Source organism: Tupaia chinensis, unplaced genomic scaffold (assembly GCF_000334495.1).
Source record: "Tupaia chinensis unplaced genomic scaffold, TupChi_1.0 Scaffold000451_2, whole genome shotgun sequence".
NCBI lineage: Eukaryota > Metazoa > Chordata > Mammalia > Scandentia > Tupaiidae > Tupaia > Tupaia belangeri.
Window position 1 is genome coordinate 1,984,302 of NW_006159958.1, and position 23,633 is coordinate 2,007,934.

A 23,633-nucleotide genomic window follows, 5' to 3' on the forward strand; every position below is an offset into this window, starting at 1 on the left:
ATTTGGGGAAAGAAATAGAGAGGTAAGACATTTGTGGGACTCAGAGATGGTTTATTATCTGTTGACGAAGATGTGTATAATATTCTCAACTGGGCTGGGCTGAGGTGTATATCATGCTGGGTAAAGTCTCTTCACAATCTAAATGATGTATAGTGATTTAATGTATGAATAATAATAAAAAATATATAAATTACTTTTAAAAATATTTTTTAAAAAAATATAAGAGAGACTGGCAGGTGGTCTGGTGGTTAAGGATGCTGGACTCCCACATGGCCTACTGTGGTTCAAGTCCCAAACTTGGTTGCTTGCTTTCCTCTCTCTTCCTCTTTCTCCCCGGTCTCCCTCTCTCTGTTCCTCTCTCCCTCTTTCTCTCTCTCGCTCTGTCCCTCTCTGGTCAAATTTAAATAAATACATGAAGTGAAATAAAATAATTCTTAAAAATATATAAGGGTTCTTTTATTAGAAGCATAACCAGAATACTATAATCACACCTAAAATTCTCAATAATTATGTCATGAAATATTATGACATGATACATTATGTTTATTTTACTAACCAACAAAGATAAACACACTTGTTTTTCTACCAAACCAAGTACCCATATTGCGTTTGCATCTACTTTCTCTTCCTTCTGGTCCAGGGTAGCCCCTTACTGTTAAAATAAACCATCTCCCTCCCCAGCTGAGGGGGGGGGCTCATTTATGCCCCTTGACATGTGATTCTGGCCCAGGGACATCATTTATTTTCTTACTTGAGGTTGTTTATTACATTTAAGGGAAATTCTTAGCTACTTTCACAGCTCTTAAGCTATAAAGTAAATAATTATAACAAGTTCGAAATTCTAGTCCTGACTCAAGATCCCTTCAGGGTATTCATTATATTATTGTTGCAGTGCAATTTAAACATCGTGTCCTTTACTTAAAAGACACCCTTGGGTTTTGTTTGTATCAATTTGCCAAAAAGCAACCCCAAATACTACAATATAAAATTAGCATGATTTAGAGCCCCTTGTTAGCAAAAGCCTCCTGCTGTCAGACTGGGAGGTTGGAAAGAAAACTGAAGCCAGTGGCCCCCTTTCCTCAGTTGAAAAGCTTTATTGGGCATCAAGGCCATGCTTCCCTGACATTGTATAAAGGCTGTGAGCACAGAGTTTTGGGGGGTCTTTATACTCTATTTCAGAAGTGAGGTGTTTGTACTAATCATTGAGTAACATTTACGGGCAAACTGGGAACTAAAGGAGCTCAGAAGAATCCGAGTGTGGCCTGGAGCTACCGTAGGAACCGGGCTAGAGCAAACGCAAGGTCTGAGAGGACGCACAGGCCCCCGTGGTGGGGCAGAGGCAGCTCCGGGGACAGCCTCCTGGGAGAAGTGGTGGGTGGGGGGACAAGTGTTTTGGGGGCCAGAATTGTCCAGCAGAACAGCTGTTGTGGAGGTCAGATGCGAACTTCTGGATGCTGGCACAGTTCTAAGGCCAAGGGATGCAGAGTCTAGCGAGAGGGGTGTGAGGGCCTGGTCAAGGTGGGAAGAGAGACTTCAGGAGAGTCAGATCGGGGTGCAGGCAGACAGTGCCCCCTCACTCTACCCAGCCAGGAGCGCTTGCTGTGACAGCTTTCAGCCAAGGGCATTGTGCTTCTGGTCTGTCCTGCTGCCCTTGAGTGCCACCTGTTTCCAAGGCCCTCAGGTTTCCTTCCTGACCTTTGCCGGCCCAGACCTTTGCCAGATTCTTGGGTTTTGTTCCCTAGTCTCCTGCCCAGCTCGCTTCACTCCTGCTTTCTCTGAAGCCCTGATGTGAGACTTGACTTAGCACCTCCCTCTATTCCCATCCTTGGCTGACAGACTCTTCTTCTTGCCTTCTGGTCTTCAGACCCTTTTTCTTTTCTCTCCATCCTTCCCTCCTCTCTGAGCTTGACTGCCACCTGTCTGTCTGAAGCCCTACCTCTACCTCAGCTCCTCATTTCTGGACAAATTCAAATTATGAAATTAAATTTATGGGACCAGCAGTTAGACTAATGGCTATGTCGCTGGACTCCCACGTAGTCGACCGTGGTTCGCGTCCTGGACCCAGTGGCTTAAAACTCACACCGGGCGCGTGTGCATCCGTGCCCAAGATCCTGAGAGGAGAATAGAATGGAGGAGAAGGGATTGCGGCGTGGCCATCTCCCCTGGGGGGTGATTTCTCACTTTCTGTCTCTCTGTCTTTGTCTGTCTGGCTGGCGAGCACACACGCCCTATAGCGAAAACCTCTCAAAAAAAAAAATTTAAAAGTGCAACTTCAAATCAGCTCAAAAGTTAATTTTAACAAGATAATGGTATTTGGCTTGACTAAGAAAATGAGACTGGAGCCAGCCCACAGCCTGGGGGTTAGAAGAGCTAGATCCTACATGGCCTCCTGTGTAGTTGGGTCCTGGGCCTAGAGGCTTGAGAGACATGCCAGGTGGGTATGCATGCATGCCTAAAGTCTCAAAAGAGGGGAAGAGGGAGAAGGGATTGTAGAGTGATCACACCCCACTGGAGATTGCTTTCTCCCTTCCTGTCTTTCTCTGGCAAATTTTGTGCCCTCTGGCAAAAATAAAAGTTTAAGAAAATATTTTAAGCAGTCACTACATGGCCAGTCCCTAAAATTTTTGACTGTCAGTCATGTGGTTCTGGCTATCCAGGCCATGTTAGGCTTATTGGGAGTGAAATAAAATGTATTATTTTTTTATTTATTATTTAAAATGAGCAGGAAGGGACATATTTTTCTTTTTCCTTTTTAATTAACTTGGTTTATAAACTAGAAACCCCTGGGCTGAATAATGTCTTAGATTTCTTCCAGTTTCAAAATTTTTATTTCTGGTCTTGCTGTAGCTAAATTGAATAACTCGAATAAATTTCATGTACCTTTTCCAGAAACTAACTAGGTTTGGTGCAACTTTTTATCCTCAGATCAAATGATTCATAGTTTTAATGAGCTCAGTCACTCTATAGACATTTTAAAGTAGGAAGTGATGAAAATTGGAATAACTGCCCTTGCTGCAAAATCAGCCTATGTTAGGGGATGACTTTTTTTTTTTTTTGGAGAGATTTTCACTGTAGGGCGCTCGCCAGATAGACAGAGAGAGACACAGAGACAGAAAGGGAGAAATCACCCCCCAGGGGGGATGGTCACGCCGCAATCCCTTCTCCTCCATTCTCTTCTCGGGATCTTGGGCACACACGCACACGTGCCCGGCGTGAGTTTTAAGCCACTGGGTCTGGGACACGAACCGCAGTCAACTACGTGGGAGTCCAGTGACATAGCCATTACGCTAAGTGCTGGTTTCATTAGGGGATGACTTTTAAGCCCCAGGAGTCTGGGCTTTTAACCCTACTCAGCTTTGGGTAAAGCGTGGGCTCAGCAGAGACAGTTCTGGGGGCCAACTGGTGGCACTGTGGTTAGGGCAGCTGGATCCCACATGGCTGACTACGCAGTTTGAGTCCTAGATCGAGCAACTCAAAAAACAAGCTGAGTCATGTGCGTGTGTTTCTTATCCCAAGAGGCGAATGGAGGAGAAGGAATTGCAGCATGGCTATCCCCCTGGGGAGGTGTTTTCTCAATTTCCCTCTCTCTCTATCTCTGTTTCCAGTGAGTGCACACTCTGTATCACAAAAATTAAAAAAAAAAAAAAGACATTGAGGTCTTAACATGGCTGTGTGCAGTTGGGCACCTCTTACCCACACTAGGGTTGATGTAGCTGAGGGAATTATGGAAGTCATCTTCCAAAGTAGAGCTGGATTCAAAACGGAAGTAAATCCTACAAAATCAGGCTGCTGGGCCAGCCTGGTAGCATGATGACTAAGGGATCCAGATCCCACATGGCTGACTATGGTTTGAATCTTAGCCCCAGTGACTTGAAAAACACCTGAGGCTTATGTGCAGGTATGCCCCAAGTCCTCAAGGGATAGAGAAATAGAGGAAAAGAATCGTAGCATGACCACAGCCCATTGGGAAATCCTGTCTCCTTCTCCCTCTCCCTCTCCTTCTCTTTTTGTCTGTCTCTGGCAAGCACATGTGCCTTCTGACAATTAAAAAAAAAATCCCAGGATGCCAATATGACTATACAACTCAGAATACTGAATATTTTCCATTGCAAATGGCAGAATGCAAACACAAAATTTCTTAAACATTTCAAAGGAATTAATTGGTTCACATTAAAAAGTCCAGGGACTGGGTACCAGCAGGTGTTGTGGTGGCTAAGGAGCTGGATACTCCCACATGACCAACCATGGTTTGAGTCCTGGACCTGGTGGCTTGCTTTCTCACTTTCCATCTCTCTCTCTGTCTCTCTCTGGTCAAATTAAAATAAATAAATAATTTAAAAAGAAGTCCAGGGACGATGTGGCTTCAGGCACAGCTGAATTAGGGACACAATAATATTGGTAGGAACCTCTCTCCACTTTTCTGCTTTCTTTTGTGTTGGCTTCGTTCAGAGACAGGCAAATATAATCCCTAAGAGTTTCAAGTTTCTATTCTGCCAGTCAGCGTAAAACCAAGGGAAAAGTGTGTGTGAGAGAGCTTTCTTTAGATGATTCATATACCAAACTGTTCACTCAAGCCATTTGAGTCAATGATTGTTAGTATATACACAGAATTATAAAGCCATTATCACAATTGATTTAGAGCACATTCATCATCCTATAACAAAACTCCATACTTCTTTTTTTTCTTTTTTTTTTTTGGAGAGATTTTCACTGTAGGGCGCGTGCGCTCGCCAGACAGACAGAGAGAGACATAGAGACAGAAAGCGAGAAATCACCCCCCAGGGGGGATGGTCACGCCGCAATCCCTTCTCCTCCATTCTCCTCTCGGGATCTTGGGCACGCACGCACACGCACCCGGCGTGAGTTTTAAGCCACCAGGTCCGGGACACGAACCGTGGTCGACTACATGGGAGTCCAGTGATATAGCCATTACGCTAACTGCTGGTTCCCAAAACTCCATACTTCTTAACAGTCATTTCTTATTCCCTCCCAGGTCACACCCACACCCTCCCAACCTAGACAACCTCTAATCTAATTTTTGTTTCTACAGATTTACCTATTCTGGGCATTTCATGTCAAATAAATCACACAAATTATGGTCCTTTGAGACTGTCTTTTTTTACTTAGCTTAAGGCTTACAAAGTTTATCCATGTGGGAGCATGTATTAGTGCTTTGTTCTTTTTCACTAACTAATATCTCACTACATGGATATACACTATTTTATTTATCCATTTATTGGTTAATGAACATTTAGGTTATTACTACTTTTTGGTTATTATAAATAAGACTGTTTTTTATTTTCTCTTGGGTAGATACCTCGCTTTCTGTCTCTATGTCTCTCTCTGTCTGTCTGGCGAGCACACGCGCCCTATAGCAAAAACCTCTCCAAAAAAAAAAAACATTTAAAAAAAAAAAGAAATTGGAAATACATCCCAAAGTAACACAACTCTCCATCAATAATGGGTAAAAGACAAGAAATCACAGAAATATCAGAAAGAGAATTCAGATTATTTATTGTAACTAAACTCAGTGAGATGCAAGAGAAAACAGACAACCAACTTCAGATGAGAAAATCATTTCATGACTTGAAGGAGGAACTCCATAAAGATGTAGATATTCTGCAAAAGAACCAAATACGACTTCTGGAGTTAAAGAATACAATGCAGGAAATAAAAGTTTCCCTGCAAAGTATTAACTACAGATTAGACCATATAGAAAAAAGACTCTCTGAACTTGAAGACAAAGTTTATGACTTAGTCCAAACAAGCAAGGAGGAAGTAAAAATATCCATTAAAATACAGGAAATCCTAGACACCATGAAACAGACAAATATTCACATTATGGGTATGCCAGATGGTGCAGAGACAGGTGGAGGCTTAGAAAAACTCTTTCAAGATACATTAGTTGAAAACTTCCCAAACTTGGAGAAGAACATGGAAATCGAAATTCGGGAAATAAAAATACCACCTTATAGATTTAACATAAGAAAGTCCCCTCCAAGGCACATCATAGCCAAACTGATAAAAATCAAAGACAAAGACAATATTCTAAAAATGACAAGAGAAATGCCAGGTTACTTAATGGTCATCCCATTAGACTAACAATGCACCTCCCAACTGAAAAAAATGCAGACAAGAGAAAAATGGGATGACATATTGAAAGCTCTCAAAGAAAAACAATTTCTGCCAAGAATGCTGTACCTGGCAAGATTATCCTTCAAATTGGAAGGAGAAGCAAAATTGCTCCCAGATGAACAGAAGTTGAAAGAATTCACCCAAAGTAGGCCAGCCTTTCAGGAAATACCTAAGATAACTCTACACCTGGAAAACTAAAGGGAGATAAATAGAAGAGAACACAAAGCAAGTAGAAGGAAAAAAAAAAGAAGAGAAAATGACAGGACTAAGACCACATATATCAATAATAACCTTGAATGTTAATGGATTAAACTCTCCAACTGAAAGATTCAGATTGGTTGGGGCCAGCCGGTGGCATGGTGGTTGAGGTGCTGGACTTCCCACATGGCCGATCATGGTTCAAGTCCCAGACTTGATGGCTTCCTTTCTCACTTTCCCTCTCTCTCTCTCTCTCTGTCTCTGGTGAACTCACGTGGAAAAAAAAAAAAAAAAGAAAAGAAAAGAAAAGAAAAGAAAAGAAAAGAAAAGAAAATTTAAAAAGAGGTTCAGATTGGCCCAATGGGTGAAAAGACCAGAACCCTCTATATGTTGCTTATAATAAACACACATCATTGACAATGATATATATAGAGAGACTGAAATTGAAGGGCTAGAAAAAGTCATTTTATGTAAACATAAATGAAGAGATGATGATATTGTTATCAGATAAAGCAAACTGTAGGATAAAAAGTGTAAGTAAGGACAAAGATGGACACTACATAATTCTAAAGTGATTAATTTATCAAGATATATAACAATCATAAATATTTATGCACCTAATGCCAGGACACCCAAATATGTAAAAGGCAGACTGCTAGATCTAAAGGGAGATACAGATTCCAATACAGTAGTTGTTGGAGATTTCAATACCCCACTGTAATCACTGGGCAGGTAAGCTAGACAAAAAGTAAATGAAGAGACACAGGAATTAGTGGACAGTGTAAATCAAATGGACCTGACAGACGTATATCAAATATTCCATCCAGCAACTAAAGAATATACTTTTTTCTCATTTCCACATGAGACATTTTCAAAGATTGAGCATTTAAGAAGTTATAAAACAAGTCTATATAAATTTATAAGTATAGAAACTATACCCTGTATCTTATCTGATTACAATGGAATTAAACTTGAAATAAATCACATAGAGAATCCTCAAAAATACACAAAAACAAGGAAACTAAATAATCTACTCCCGAATAACCTTCAAATTATTGAGAAAATTAAGACTGAAACTAATGACAATGAACACAATACTCTTCATAACCTTTGGGCACAGTGAAAGCAGTCATAGGAGACAAGTTTATAGCCACTATTGCACACAAGAAAAAAAATAGAAAGATGGCAAATAATTAATTTAATATTGTATCTTAAAGAACTGGAAAAATCAGGACCAACAGTTGATGTAATGGCAATGTCACTGGACTCCCATGTAGTCGGCTGTGGTTCGAGTCCCAGACCCAGTGGCTTAAACTCACGCTGGGTGCATGTGTGTGCATGCCCAAGATCTTGAGAGGAGAATGGAGGAGAAGGGATTGCAGTGTGACCATTCCCCCTGGGGGGTGATTTCTCACTTTCTGTCTCTCTGTCTCTTTCTGGCGAGCACATGCACTCTAAACCTCTCCAAAAAATAAATAAATAAATAAAATAAAAGAACTGGAAAAATAACAATAAAAAAAGAAAAAGGAAATAGGAAAGATTAGAGTTGAAATAAATGAAATAGAGAATAAAAGGATTATACAAAAAAAATGAAATTACCTTTTTTATTGAAAGGATAAACAAAATTAATAAACCATTAGCTAGGCTAATCAAGAAAAACAGAGAAAAGAACCAGATAGATAAAATCAGTAATGAAGATGTCAATATTACAATTGATATATTCAAAATACAAAAAATTACAAGAGAATATTATGAGTAGCTATATGCCAACAAACTGGAGTGAAAAGAAAGCCTAGATGAGATGGACAAATTTCTGAACAATCACAAGTTTCCTTGGTTGAATTAGGATGAAATAGAAAGCCTGAATAGACCAATAAAGTGGAGAAACTGAAGCAGTTATAGATGGTCTCTCCTCCCAACAACAACAACAACAAAAAACCCAGGTACAGATGGCTTCACTTCTGAATTCTACAAAATTTTTAAGGAAGAGCTAGTGCCAATTCTTCTCAAACTATTCCTAAATATTCAAAAGGAAGGAATCCTACCAACCTCATTTCATGAAGCTTCTATTACCTCGATACCAAAGCCAATCAAGTACATAACAAAAAGAAACTATAAACCAATATCCCTGATGCATATTGATTCAAAAATTTTCAACAAGATACTAGCAAACCAAATCCAACAACGTATCAAGAAGATTATACACCATGACCAAGTAGACTTTATCCAGGGGATGTAAGGAGAGTTCGACATATATGAAACAGTAAGTGTAATATACCACATTAATAGAAAGAAAGGTAAAAATCATATGAGTATATCGATAGATGTAAAAAAAAAAAAAGCATTTTATAAAATACAACATCCCTTTATAATGGAGACAGTTAGCCAAATTGGGGTAAGAGATATTCCTCAACATAATAAAAGCCATATACAGCAGATCTACTGCAAACATTACGCTGAATGGGGAAAAACTAAAAGTCTTCCCATTAACAACTGAACATTATACTGAATGGGGAAAAACTAAAAGTCTTCCTTCCCATTAAAAATTAGAACAAGGCAAAGCTGCCTATTTTCTCCTAATTTTTTTTTAACACAGTGCTAGTTGATGCAGTTAGACAAGTTATTTTGGCAATTATCCAAAAATAAAAGGCATTTAGATAGGAAAAGAAGTTAAACTGTCCCTATGTGCAGACGATTTGATTGTATACATAGACTATCCAAAAGGAACAAAGAAAAAAAAAAAACTTCTGGAAATGATAAATGAATTCAGTGAAGTTGCAGGATACAAAGTCAATCTATAAAAATCGATAGCATTTTTATACATCAACAATGAACAGACTGAGACAGAACTGATTAAAACAATCTCAGTTACAATAGCTACAAAAGAAATAATATACCTAGGAATAAATCTAACCAGAGAAGTGAAAGACTTCTCTAAGGAAAGACTGAAAAAAGAAATTGAGTATGATACCAAAAATGGAAGGAGAACCCATGCTTTTGAATTGGAAAAATGAATATAATCAAAATGTCAGTCCTACCCAAATTAATTTATATATTCAATGTGATTCCAATCCAATTACCTGAAACATTTTTCACAGAAATAGAATAAAGAAATAAAATTTTTCTGAAATAAAAAGACCTCATATTGCCAAAGCACTACTGAACAAAAAAAAAAAAAAAAAAAAAAAAAAAAGGACACATTTCACTACCAGACTTTAAAGTATATTACAAAACAATGATAATCAAAATAGCTTGATATTGGGACCAGCAGTTAGCATAATGGCTATGTCGCTGGACTCCCACGTAGTCGACCGCGGTTTGCATCCTGGAACCGGTGGCTTAAAACTCACACCGGGCATGTGTGCATGCATGCCCAAGATCCCAAGAGGAGAATGGAGGAGAAGGGATTGCGGCGTGACCATCCCCCCTGGGGGGTGATTTCTCGCTTTCTGTCTCTCTGTCTCTCTCTGTCTGTCTGGCGAGCGCACGCGCCCTATAGCCAAAACCTCTCAAAAAAAAAATAATAGCTTGATATTGACATAAAAAAATAAACCCCAAATCATATAGTAAGTTGATCTTTGATAAAAGGCATAAGACAATACAGTGCATGAAAAAGTCTTTTTAGGGGAACCAGCAGTTAGCGTAATGGCTATGTCGCTGGACTCCCACATGGTCGACCGCGGTTCGTGTCCCGGACCCGGTGGCTTAAAAAACTCACGCCGGGCGCGTGTGCGTGCGTGCCCAAGATCCCGAGAGGAGAATGGAGAAGGGATTGCGGCGTGACCATCCCCCCTGGGGGGTGATTTCTCGCTTTCTGTCTCTATGTCTCTCTCTGTCTGTCTGGCGAGCGCACGCGCCCTACAATGAAAATCTCTCAAAAAAAAAAAAAAAAAGAAAAGAAAAAAAGAAGTCTTTTTAGAAAATGGTGTCAGAAGAACTGATATCCATCTGCAGAAAAATAAAACTGGACATCAATCTTTCACCATTAACTAGAATTAACTCAAAATGGATCAAAGATTTAAATATGGAGCCTCTAATACACAACCTACTGGTAGAAAATATAGGAGAAACTTTTGAAGACATTGATGTAGGCAAAGATTTCTTGAATAAGACCCCTAAACCACAGACCCTAAAATAGGCAAGTGGGATTGCATCAGCCTAAAAAGCTTCTTTACAGCACAGGAAATTATAACTATAGTGAAAAGAAAACCCTCAGAATGGGAGAAAATACTTGAAAATTATTCTTCAGACAAGGGATTGATCTCTAGAATAAACAGACAACTCAGGCAGCTCACCCATGAAAAAATAAATAATCCAATTTTAAAATGGGCAAATGAATTAAATATGCAACTCTCTAAGGAAGACTTACGAATGGCCAAGGGGTATATGAAAAATGTTCAAAGTGGGGACCAGCAGTTAGCGTAATGGCTATGTCGCTGGACTCCCACATAGTCGACCACGGTTCGAGTCCCGGACCCGGTAGCTTAAACTCACGCCAGGCGTGTGTGATTTCTCGCTTTCTATCTCTCTGTCTCTCTCTGTCTGTCTGGCGAGCGCACACACCCTATAGCAATGAAACCTCTCCAAAAAAAAAAAAAAAAAAGAAAATGTTCAAAGTCTCTTGTTATGAGGGAGATGCAAATTAAAACTACAATGAGATTTAATTTAACCCCATTAGAATGACTAGGGTAAAAAAAAAAAAAAGAACAACAAATGTTGGCAAGGCTGTGGGGAAAAGAGAATCCTCTTACACTGTTGGTGAGAATGTAAATTAGTCCAGCCTCTGTGGAAAACAATATGGAGGTTTCTCAAAAGCCTAGACTAAAAACAAAACAAAACAAAAATTAAAAATAAATAAATAAATAAATAAAAGCCTAGACTAATAGGACTTCCATATGACCCAGTAATCCCACTACTTGGAATTTACCCAAAGGACAGGAAAACATTCCATTGGAAAGACATCTGCACATCCACGTCTATTGCAGCATTATTTATAATTGCTAAAACCTGGAACCAACCTCAGTGTGCAAAACCTGATGACTGAGTTGCAAAACTATAGCACCTGTATGCTATGGAATATTACACAACTATTAGAAGCAATGAGATCCGATGGTTTGAGTAAAAATGGATGAATCTAGAAGATTTAATGTTGAGTGAAGTAAGCCAGACTTTAAAAGATACACGTTGCATATCCTCACTCAATTTGTACTGAGTGCTACAGCAGAAGTTGCGAGACTTGAAAATGTGATGGTGGAGAGGATGGAAGTGAATGCTAGAGACCGTATGGGGGGAGAGCAGAGGTAAGTGGGTGGCAGAGGGTGAGTGTGAGGCACAAGGAGAAGAAACATTTGACAGGTGCAAAAATTTGAAAAAAGAAAAAGAAAAGTAGAGCATGTTATTATGAAATTAACTAAATCCTGTTGTGTAGCAGGTTGCTTCACAGATTGGTTTAATTATATATATTTATTAGGATTAAAGTATGCTTGATGACCAAAACAATTGGGTGATTTGTCTTTTTATTGCTTAATTCTAAAAGTGCTATAGATTCTAGATATAAGAACTTAACAGATATATGATTTACAAACATTTCTCCCTTTCTGTGGGTCGTCTGTTCCCTTTCTTGATGACATTCTTTGAAGGACAAAAGGCTTAAATACTGAGGAAGTTCAATTGCTTATGCCATTTTAGCCTTTTCCCTATAGCTTATTTTCTTGAGTCAGTTTTGTTCTATTCCTCCTTTACAGCTCTTTTGCATTAAGTCAATATTTTTTAGTGTAAAATTTTAATTCCTTTAATAGTGTTTCACTGTATTTTTTTAGTTGTTTTCTTAGCGGCTGGAGATTTTCTTAAAATTTCAGCAAGAGACTTGGAGGAAACTTCTGTTGGCTCATTGTGGGTCACTCATGTGAGTTGATCACTGTGCTCTGACAGGCCAGCTCAGTTCATTTACTTGCTCCTGTAACTTGAGTTTGGGCTCACTGTCACACAAATTTCGTGCACTAAAAATGGGAGGGAATGGTTCCTTAAAGGGAAAAATGAATGTTGGTTCCAGAATAAAAGTGTTCTATGCAGGGACTATGTTTGACTTAGGTAACAGAAAATCTAAATAAAAGCAGTGTAGACACATCTGGGGCTCATTCCTGTAACACAGTGTCTTGGATAACCAAGATCAAGGAGTCTCCAGTTCTCTCTTTGAAAAAAAAAAAAAAGTTCATTGCTAGAGGGCAATGTGTACTTGCCAGAGAGAGAGATAGAAAGAGAGAGAGAGAGAGAATTTCCAATGGGGCATTGTCATGTCACAATCCTTCCTTTATTTCTTCATCCCATTGGGGTTTGGGACACACATACACATGTGCCCAGCATGTTTCTCAAGCTGCATGCTGGGGCTGGGATTCAAACCAACATTGGCTATGTAAGCTCCAGCTTTCTTCTATTTTTAAGGCAGCATTTAAAGAAAAGGGGCAGGAATAAGTGACACCTATATCCAGAAAGTACTGCTTTCCCAGAAATTCTAACCAACTTCCAAAAGATGTTACTGGGCATGATAGGCCATATAAACTCTCTTAATTATACAGGAGGCTGGGAACTGGAGTATTTAACCTGGGCAGGTGGCATCCCTGGCCATCCCCAATAGCATTCAGGGGATGATGCTGATACTGAAGAAGAGAAATCAAGCAAGCCACTAGCCAGCTCCACCCCCCAAAGGTTTGGTTATGGGAAAAGCAAATCACCAAAGTTTGCTGAAGAGGCAAATGATCTCCAGTCACCTATGTGAAAGTTGGCAAAAACACATTGACTGCCTTTCCTTCACTGTCTCAATTACCCTCCCTACTACTGGTATTCCCCCCACCTCTGAAATAAGAGTCTTGCGCTTGAAGGCTTTCTCGGGTTTAGCTTCTAGGGGAACTAAGGTAGTTTACATCTGAGTTGAATAATTAAAAGATTTGGAAAATTGGGCCAGTAGTTTTGACAGCTAATGATGGTGGTTCTGAAGGATTTGCTTATGTGATTGGGGACAGACAGCATTGATGGACATGGCATTGTATCAGTGAGGCGACAGTCATGAGGACTGACCCACCAGCATTCCATCAGTGTCACATCACTGGGTGTTGGATGACCACTTCCAGCATTTGGCACCTGCCCCACCATACTCTGCTTCCTGCTTAGCACCCCTCAGACAAAGAAGACATATTTCAGAAGTCTCAGAATTTATTTACCTTGTTCATAGTTCTTTCCTACTTTTCAGGCTGTGTAAGATTAAGGCTGCCCAGTTTTGCCTTCTTTAAGCATCTGATGGGAGCTTTGCCAGAGTGTTTCTAAAGCCAACCCTCAAGCGCCATATCTCGACCAACTGTGAGTTGATAATTCTCAGCTTTCTGGCTTGAAATGTTCCATAGGACTCCACCAGAGACTTTAGGAGGAAGACAGGCCAGGAGAAGGTCTGGTAAAGAAAAACAAGTCTATTTTTCTAGAAGGGTGGCAGTCATTTTGGGACGTGCAAAGACAACTCTCTGGCCTTGGTTCTAGGTAGGCCACTTGCAGACAGGCTTCTATAGCCATGTGTATTACACTCTGTTCCATCTCCAGATCTTTTCCTCTATGTCATCTTGACCAGGTCTGAGCTGATAGATCAGGAATCAGAATCTTCGTGGTTGTATTTGTGCTTCCTTCCTCTCTTGCCTGACTCTTTACCTTTTATGGAATTTCTTCCTTTTTAATAAAGAGATCTTGGACCTAGCCTACCTTTTGGACTGAATGCTTTTGTGTTTCAAAGCAAAGCTTGGAGACCAATGCTCAAAGGTTTGCTCCACGCATAATGGAGAGTGCCAGAAGATGACTGTGGAACCGGGAAGGGGACTCTGACAAGGAAGATTGGGAATGGATGAAATGGACGTATGGATATTACTTGGGGCTCTAAGGTGGGATCTAAGACCCTCCACACCTCAGGCCTTGACCTAGGGTTGCAGAGAGACATGACAACAGGAATCTCAGTTCTCAGATTCAACAGAGTGCCAGCTTTAGAGCCTAGGGGAGGGAGGTGCCTAGGTGAGCGGGCCTCAGATGGTGCCATAGTGACCACCACCATTCGTGCAGTGCAGAGAGGCCTGGAGCTGGAACAGGAAGCCTTATGATGGGGAACCTCCTGAGCAGAGGCAGTGGCAGGGAGCACAGCTATCAGCATAAAATGCTGCTCTGTACCCAAAGACCAAGCTGGGACAGCCACGGCTTAGTTAGTAGGTGCCAGTGCAGGGAGACCAGCAGTCAGAGCAGGCTGGGAGCAGCTCAGAGCAGGCTGGCAGTGACCCAGCGGATGCATGTGGAGCCCAAGCCTCCCTCCTCTCCGTGCCAGGAGAATTCACGTGCTTTCCCTTGCACTGAGAGGTGTCTTGGAAAAGAGAAGGAAGGAGGCTCCTTGACAAGTGAGCATCATTCCAGAAAAGAAGTGAAACTTCAAATTAATTAGAAGAGGCAGAATCTTTTTCTTTTTTTAACTGCCAGAGAGCACACGTGCTTGCCAGAGAGAGACACACAGAGAGAAAAGGGAAGAAGGAGAAAGCACCCCCAAGTGGGGAGTGATCACACTGCAATTCCTCCTCCATTTCTCCATCCTGTCAAGATTTTGGACATGCATGAACACATTCCTGGCATGTTTTTCAAGCCACCAGGGCCAGGATTAGGATCGCAGTCAACTGTACATTCCAACTCCCTTAACTACTAGGCCAAAGGACTGGCCCCAGAACCCCTTTAATTAGCACATATTTATGTTTTCTGCCTTTAGAGGGAAATGACTCTAAAGAAAAAATGTGGTCAAATGTGTGTGTGAGTGTGTCGTGCTTGCCAGAGAGAGACACACAGAGAGAAAAGGGGAGAAGGAGAAAGCACCCCCAAGTGGGGAGTGATCACACTGCAATTCCTCCTCCATTTCTCCATCCTGTCAAGATTTTGGACATGCATGAACACATTCCTGGCATGTTTTTCAAGCCACCAGGGCCAGGATTAGGATCGCAGTCAACTGTACATTCCAACTCCCTTAACTACTAGGCCAAAGGACTGGCCCCAGAACCCCTTTAATTAGCACATATTTATGTTTTCTGCCTTTAGAGGGAAATGACTCTAAAGAAAAAATGTGGTCAAATGTGTGTGTGAGTGTGTCTGTGTGTGTGAGTGTGTCTGTGTGTGTGAGTGTGTGTGTGTGTGAGCGTGTGTGAGTGTGTCTGTATGTGTGAGTGTGTCTGTGTGTGAGCGTGTGTGAGTGTGTCTGTGTGTGAGTGTGTGTGTGTGTCTGTGTGTGAGTGTGCATGTGTGTGTCTGTGAGTGTGTCTGTGTGTGTGAGTGTGTCTGTGTGTGTGAGTGTGTGTGTGTGAGCGTGTGTGAGTGTCTGTGTGTGTGAGTGTGTGTGAGCGTGTCTGTGTGTGAGCGTGTCTGTGTGTGAGTGTGTCTGTGTGTGTCTCTGTGTGTGTGAGTGTGTCTGTGTGTGTGTGAGTGTGCGTGTGTGTTTTATTATCTGAGTCTTGGAGAGTTAGGTTTGATGCTGCTATTTTTGACACAAATGATAAACCAGACATCTGATTATTATTCTCTCATTCAAATATCATATTTCCATAGATTAACAAACACATAAACCTGAGACCCAGAACTACAAAGGGGAAAAAAAGAATCAAAGACAGGCTTGGGTCTTCGCATTTTCTCACCAGTGCCCTCCCATCACACTAGGGGCCCTTTCCTTGGGTTGAGTGTGATTCATTTCTAATCACGAAGCGTTCAAAAGCACAAAATCGCATCAGAATAAAAGCCCAGGATGATGACAGAAACGGGGTGGTGATAAATGCCGACTCCTGCGGGAGAAATCGTTCCTCATTTTTCCTGTGTGGATAATCACCTCCCACAGGCCACCGCGTGAACCTGCCCTTTGCTGTGGGTCTCCGGCCTCATGCATTATGGATGACTCCTCCAAGCAAGATCGGCACCCAGATCAACCACCTCCTGTAGACAGCTGTTGTCCCTGGTGCGGGGAAACAGTAAAAGTAAATCTATGATAAGAAGCAGGCTTATCTTCAGGGTCTTGGTTCAAGGGTGAGGCTGAAGATAGAAACCCCAGCCTGGGTTATCACTTCACACTCTACAATCCCCTGGGTTTCTTAGCAAAGGCTAAGGCAACTGCTGAAACAGCCATCACTCGGGAGACACGGAGCCCTGGCCAGCTTTACCTGGTACAAACCGACACTGGGTGCATGCCTGACCACACCCTTTCCTTCCCTGTAGCCTTTCCTCCAACATCTAGACAAGGATGACTCGCTGGATGCCAAGCACCCTTCAGGGTAGGTCACTATAGATTTCCCAAATCTATCTAGAGAACACGGGCCACTCTGACTCATCAGCTCTGCCTCCAACTAGCCCTTCTGGAGCCATATGTGATTCTGGGAAGGCAGCCATGAATATTCCAAGGGGGACAAGTGCCACAGGAAGATAAATTTGGGACACATTACACACTATATTTTCTTCTTGGAGCTTCATAACCTACTAGATAGTAAAGGTCTTGGGAAGTCCTGCACTTAAAGATCACCACCTGGCTGCTGCTCCGGAGGGTCCACTTGTAGTGGTGACTGCAACTGACCGGGGCAGCATGACCTAGGCCTAAACAAAGACTTTTTTCCCAATCCACCCCACCTGGAAAGAAGATAATAGTTTTCATAGCCCAGCGCTTCTAACGACGAATCTCCTGACCTTTGTACTACTCCAGAGTTAGAATAACTGAATTTATCCAGCATGTGCCTCCCCACTGCAGGAAAAATGCACGTGCAAGCCCCACCTGGATCAAGACCTGACAAAGCTCTTCCTGACCAAGATAACCACTGCTCCCCTCCCCCAGTTCTTCCTTGGCAATCCATTTTCTGGGACCCCTCCCTTCTTGGGAGCTCTGTTCTTTTCCTCTCTTTCAATAAATTGTTTAAAAAAACAATCAAGGGAACCAGCAGTTAGCGTAATGGCTATATCGCTGGACTCCCAAGTAGTCGACCGCAGTTCGCGTCCCGGACCCAGTGGCTTAAAATTCATGCCGGGCGCGTGTGCGTGCGTGCTCAAGATCCTGAGAGGAGAATGGAGGAGAAGGGATTGCAGCGTGACCATCCCCCCTGGGGGGTGATTTCTCGCTTTCTGTCTCTATGTCTCTCTCTGTCTGTCTGGCGAGCGCATGCGCCCTATAGCGAAAATCTCTCCAAAAAAAATCAACATCTGCTTTTCTTTTTCTTTCATCCTTTTTTTTTTTTTTTCTAGACAGTAAGTACATTTCAGAGAGAGAGAGAGAGGGAAAGTGAGAAATCATCCCCAGGGGGATGCTCAAGCAGAATCCTTTCTCCTCCATTTCTTCTTTTGAGATTTTGAGGAGGCATGCACACACACCTGGAGTGTTTTTTGAGCCACTGGGTCTGGGACTCGAAATGTACAGCTGACCATGTGGGATCCAGTTGTCTGAACCACCATGCCATTTAGCTGGTCCCTGCTTACTTTGAAGTGAATTAATTTTTCTTTTCTTTTTTTTGGGGGGGGGAGGGTTTCACTTTTTAAAAATTTACATTTAATCACATATATCTTTATAGTGTATATTTCTTTTTCCAGCACAAATACCATGCATATCAGTCAAGACAAAGATATTAACTACATACATTATCATCAGCAAATAGCTTCTCATTTTTTGGTCAATTAAGCATAGTTTTACTTGTCTTCTTTCCCCTTTCCCCTCCCTCCCATACTAAACTTTTTTCACATGTTATTGATCACAAAAGATAAGTGAATTAACTTTTCCAGTCTTATCTGAGCGTAGAGCCTAACTTTAACATGGAGCCCTCACGAATACCACCCATTAATTTGGCCCCTCTGTTAATTTCTGGGCAGTCAGTCTCCCATGTCAGGGTGGTTGCCATGAGGTTGGGAAGTTGTTCCCTTTGTCCTTGTTAGTAAATGGGTAGGGAGAGGAGGATTACAACCCCAACTGCTTCCAGGTGGGTTCTTAAACAACCCACGTCAGGAGAAGGCAGACCATTCGGTGCCAGGGTGACTGCTATGGTTTGGCTGCTAGTTTGTTCCTAAAGGTTCATGTTTTGGAATGTGACCAAATGGAATGGTGTTAGAGGTGGTGAGGCCTCGTAGGGGCACTGGCTTCATGAATAGACTCCTGTTTCAAGAGATGGAATTGTAGTCTAGCTCTCCTGAGAAGAGATGGGTTCTGGAACCAGCAGTTAGTGTAATGGCTATGTCGCTGGACTCCCACGTAGTCGACCGTGGTTTGAGTCCCGGACCCAGTGGCTTAAAACTCACGCCGGGCGCGTGTGCGTGCGTGCCCAAGATCCCGAGAGGAGAATGGAGGAGAAGGGATTGCAGTGTGGCCATCCCCCCTGGGGGGTGATTTCTCACTTTCTGTCTCTATGTCTCTCTCTGTCTTTCTGGCGAGTTCACGCGCCCTATAGCAAAAACCTCTCCAAAAAAAAAAGAGATGTGTTCTCATAAGAGGAGGTCATTATGAAAAGAAGATGGCTGTCCCTGGGCTGTTCTCTCCGCACTGACCCGCCATCCTCTCTCCTCACGTCAGCTACATTGTGTTACATTGTAGGCCTGATGCCAGCCCTGTGTCTTTGGACTTCCTAGCCACCAGAATCATGAGTTAAATAAATCTCTATTTCTTTATAAATCACTCCGTCTCCAGAATTTCTGCTCAGCAATGCAGTAACAGAATAATACAGTAACAACCTTCCTGGGTTGCCCAGCACAGAAGGGTTGATACCTGCCTCCAAAGAACAGTCACTAATGACCCCCTCCTCTCCCCATGTGTCCCAGTTTGGATGATAGGTCACATAGTCCCTGCCATTGTGAGCTTGGGAGAGTCATTGCAAAGGCTAGATGAGACCCTCAGATGAGGACTGAGTGACATAAAGGGTCTAGGAGGTTTGTGCCCAGAAACTGGGAGGCCTCAGAGAGGATCAGGGGGCTCCAAGATGGACAAGATTTTGTCTGGAAGCGGGACAGGGTCAGGCAAGATGGAGGCCAGCAGGACTGGGTCTCAGGGATGCTCCAGTGAGCAAAGCCAGGATACCTACACGGCACTGCACTGCTATGCCTGGGTTTTAGGATAAAAAAAATAAAATAAAATAACTTTTCTTGGGACTATCACACGTTTTTCTCGTGTTTGTGTGTCGGGAGATCATTTGCCGTCATCTTTGTTTTTAGTAAACTTCTTGGAAATGTCTGTCTTCACCAGATGTGCTGAAGAGTAAAATGGCTTTCTTTTCTTTTCTTCCTTTTAGTTTGCTATAGAGCACATGCACTCACCAAAGACAGAGAGAGAGAGAGACAGAGAAAGAAAGTGAGAAATCGCCACTCAGAGGGGATGGCTATGCTGTGGTCGCTCCTCCCCTCTCCTCTCTGGATTTTGGATACTCATTCACATTCACCTGGCATGTTTTGTTTTTTGGTTTCTTTGAGATATTTTTGCTATGGGCCCATGTGCTCACCAGAGAGACAGAGAGAAACCACCACTACCCCCCACCTCCCCACCTCCCGGTGGGATGGCCATGCCACAATCTCTTCTCCTCCATTTTTCTCTTGATATTTTGGGCATGCATGCATGAGTTTTAAGCTGTCGGGTCCAGGACTCAAACCATGGTCAACTATGTGGGAGTCCAGCAACATAACCATTATACCATCTGCTGGCCCCACCCAGCATGCTTTTTAAGCCACAGGGTCTGGCATCTGGCACTCACACTGTGCCGCTGACCATGTGGGATTAACTCCATGCCAACTGCTGGCCCCTAACGCTGTTACTATAGACCATGGTGCTTTACGGGCAGTAGAGCTGTCTCGAGGCTGGGTTGTGGAGGTTGGGAATTTGTGTTGGGAAATCCCCAAGGGGTGGATGACAGCCAGAAAGAGGCGGGCACCAGTGAAGTTCCATGGCGAGAGATGACTCTTGACCCAGGCACTGAAAGATTAGGAGGACTTGGGGAGATGAGGGAACATATAGGAAGAGACGGTGTCCCAGGCAGATGGAACAGAATAAAGCAAAGACACCATAATTGTTTCTACTGATGCCGCAACAAATTACCACAAACTCATCTTTCAGAACATCACCATCGTTCTTTTCTTTTCTTTTCTTTTCTTTTTGGAGAGATTTTCGCTATAGGGCACATGCACTCGCCAGACAGAGAGAGACAGAGAGACAGAAAGCGAGAAATCACCCCCCAGGGAGGATGGTCATGCCATGATCCCTTCTCCTCCATTCTCCTCTCAGGATCTTGGGCACACACGTACATGCGCCCAGCGTGAGTTTTAAGCCACTGGGTCCGGGACGCGAACCGCGGTCGACTACGTTGGGAGTCCAGCGACATAGCCATCACGCTAACTGCTGGTTCCCACCATCTTTCTGTCTTATGGTTCTGGAGGTCAGACATCCTCACTGGTTCTGAACGGGCTGATGTCAAGCATCGGCAAGCTGCTTTCCTTTATGGAAACTCTAGAATTCATTTCTGGTCTTTTCCAGTTTCTGGGGGTGGCCGTCATTCCTTGGCTTCTGGTCCTCTCCATCTTCAAGGCCAGCCATGACCAACTGAGCCTGTCCCTCACAGCATCACTCTGACTCCAATCTTCTTGCCTCCTTCTCTCACTTAGAAGGATCCTTGTGATTATACCGGGCCCAGCTGAGTAATTCAAGATACTTTTCCCTCTAAAGGGTTGGTTTAGTCATACCTACGATGTTTCTTTTGCCATGTAAGTAACATACTCACAAGGCCCTAGGACTAGGGATAGACATCTCTGGTGGGGCAGTTATTTTCATTATTTTGTCTGCCACAGGTACCAAGTGAGGAGAGTGTCCCTCAGAATCAGGGAGAGTACTTTATTTTCCTGGATTGGGAAGAATGTCTGAGGGAAGACATAGAAGCAAATTGTAGACTGGAGATTCAAGAAGGGAAAGGAATTTTTTCTTTTTTCTTTCTTTTTTTTTTATTGTTTGAAGAGATTTTTTTTATTATAGGGCGTGTGCGCTTGCCAGAAAGACAGAGCAAGACAGAGAGAGACAGAAAGCAAGAAATCACCCCCCAGGGGGGATGACCACGCCGCAATCCCTTCTCCTCCATTCTCGGGATCTTGGGCATGCATGCACATGTGCCCGGCGTGAGTTTAAGCCACCGGATCCGAGACTCGAACCGTGGTCGACTACATGGGAGTTCAGCGACATAGCCATTATGCTAACTGCTGGTCCCAAGGAACTTTTTCTAGATTCTATCTAAAAGGTCTAAGTGACAATGGACCACACCCTTTGCTAGAGCAGTGAGCAGCACGGGCAGGGTGGTGGCCCAGGAACAAAGCCCACACAGCCTAATATGGTAACCACAGTACGGGATGACAAACTCAAAATCCTGGGGGTTCAGTTCAGTAAGAGGAGATTTCCATTTGGGGGAGCTTTGGATTCTCCGAGCAATTGATACCTGTCTTCCTCGGCAGCAGCAGAACCATGTCTTGCCATTAAATCCATATACAAAACAGGCTAAGGCAGAGACAGACTGGGGCGGGGGAGAGGTCCCCAGAACTACCTACTCTTTTGCCCATGGGGACTCCTGAGGACCTCCGAGGTATTGAGCATGGCTGGAAAGCCTGCAGCCGAGTCCAGAAGACCATGCGGTGAAGAAGGGCTTGACAAGCTTGGATGAATCAAATGGTCAGATGTGTCATGGTTCCTGGGTGGAGCTGCTTCCAGCAGGTTTAAACAATGGGCATCACTTGGAGCTCCCTGAGAAGCAGGCCCTGAGACAAGGATTTGAGTGCACGTAGTTTATTTGAGAGGCGGAAGGAACATGGGTCGGTTAAGGAGAAAAATACTTGAACGCGGAAAGGCAGCCAGGAAGGGTGTGCTGTTGACCCAGCTACTGTGATGAGCAGCCAGAGCTTAACCATAGGAGGCAAGGGAAATGGGAGCCAGGCTTTGCTGCAGGTCTGGCACCAACATCAGTACCTGATTCTTCCCACTCCCTTCCCTGTAGCCAAAGCCCCAGAAGAGCAGTCTTCCAATAAAGATGGCCGATGGAAGTTAGTCGGATGTCATGCCCAGAAACAACAAGGGCCTTGAGAGACTATGATGAGTGCTTACAGGGACCAAGCAGTGTCCTCATCAATGGGTCTGGGGACAGCTGATATGTCCACTCCACCTATTTCTCTATCACCACCCATCTGTGGTCTCTTCCTGATGGTTCTAGAGTACTCCAGTTTCCTTATGAGAGCCCCCATTCCACTCTGCAGTCCTCAGATGAGCACTGTCTGGAAGGACCACCATCCTTTCAGCTACCTAGCACTCACAGCCCCCACAACAGCCCTGAGATTTCCCTTCACAAAACGACTTCACCCTAGTGTGCAGAGGGAAGCCCTCTTCTGAGTCTGTCCCTGGGCATTCTGAAATGCCCATCTCCATGAAATTAAAAGGCATTCAAGGGACCAGCAGTTGGCGTAATGGCTATGTCACTGGACTTCCATGTAGCCAACCGTGGTTCGAGTCCTGGACCCGGTGGCTTAAACTCACGCCGGCGCATGTGCATGCATGCCCAAGATCCTGAGAGGAGAATGGAGGAGAAGGGATTGCGGCATGGCCATCCCCCCTGGGGGGTGATTTCTTGCTTTCTGTCTGTCTCTCTCTGTCTTTCTGGTGAACGCACGTGCCTTATAGCAAAAAGCTCTCATAAAAAGAAAAAAAAAGGCATTCAGTAAGTCTGGACAGAGAGAGAAGAAGCATTCCTGGTTCCAGAAGCTCCTAACAGACCAGAGCCAGCTTTTTAACGTGATAAGGATGTGAACTCAATGTCCACTGGGAAACCAGCTTCGGTTCTGTGCCAAGAGCCTGTAATTATCCCAACCAAGCGAGGGTACTTGAAATGATGATTAAGGCATGAATGAAAAAAATAAAAGATCCTTTTGTGTTTATGCTCATTATGCCTCTTTTTGATGATTAGACCAAAAAGTGCCTTTCAGACAATTAGCTTAATTAGCAGATTATATTTTCATGCTGGACTCAAGCCGTGTGCCCAGCAGTTGATCATAGCTGGACAAGGATGCATTTGCCCTGCCTGCCTTCCTCCTTCCACCCACCTCCATCTCCAGGGACACGGCTCTCAGCGCTGGCCTTGCCTTGGCCCATCTCTCAATGGCCTCTGGGCCGAGTCATTTCAGACTGTGGGGCCCAGCTTCCTTTGGGCAACCATAGCTCCTCAAGGCAGTGGTCTATTTGTTTGGGGAGGAAAAGTGAGGGTTAGGTGGAGACCAAA

The 23,633-nt window shown here is 43.3% G+C and overlaps 1 pseudogene; it reads right to left on the bottom strand.

The window, feature by feature from the left end:
* The window catches only part of LOC102489385 (nucleosome assembly protein 1-like 1), a 26,336-nt pseudogene extending 3,731 nt beyond the window's left edge, over positions 1 to 22,605 (bottom strand).
* Positions 22,606 to 23,633: the final 1,028 nt, after the last annotated feature.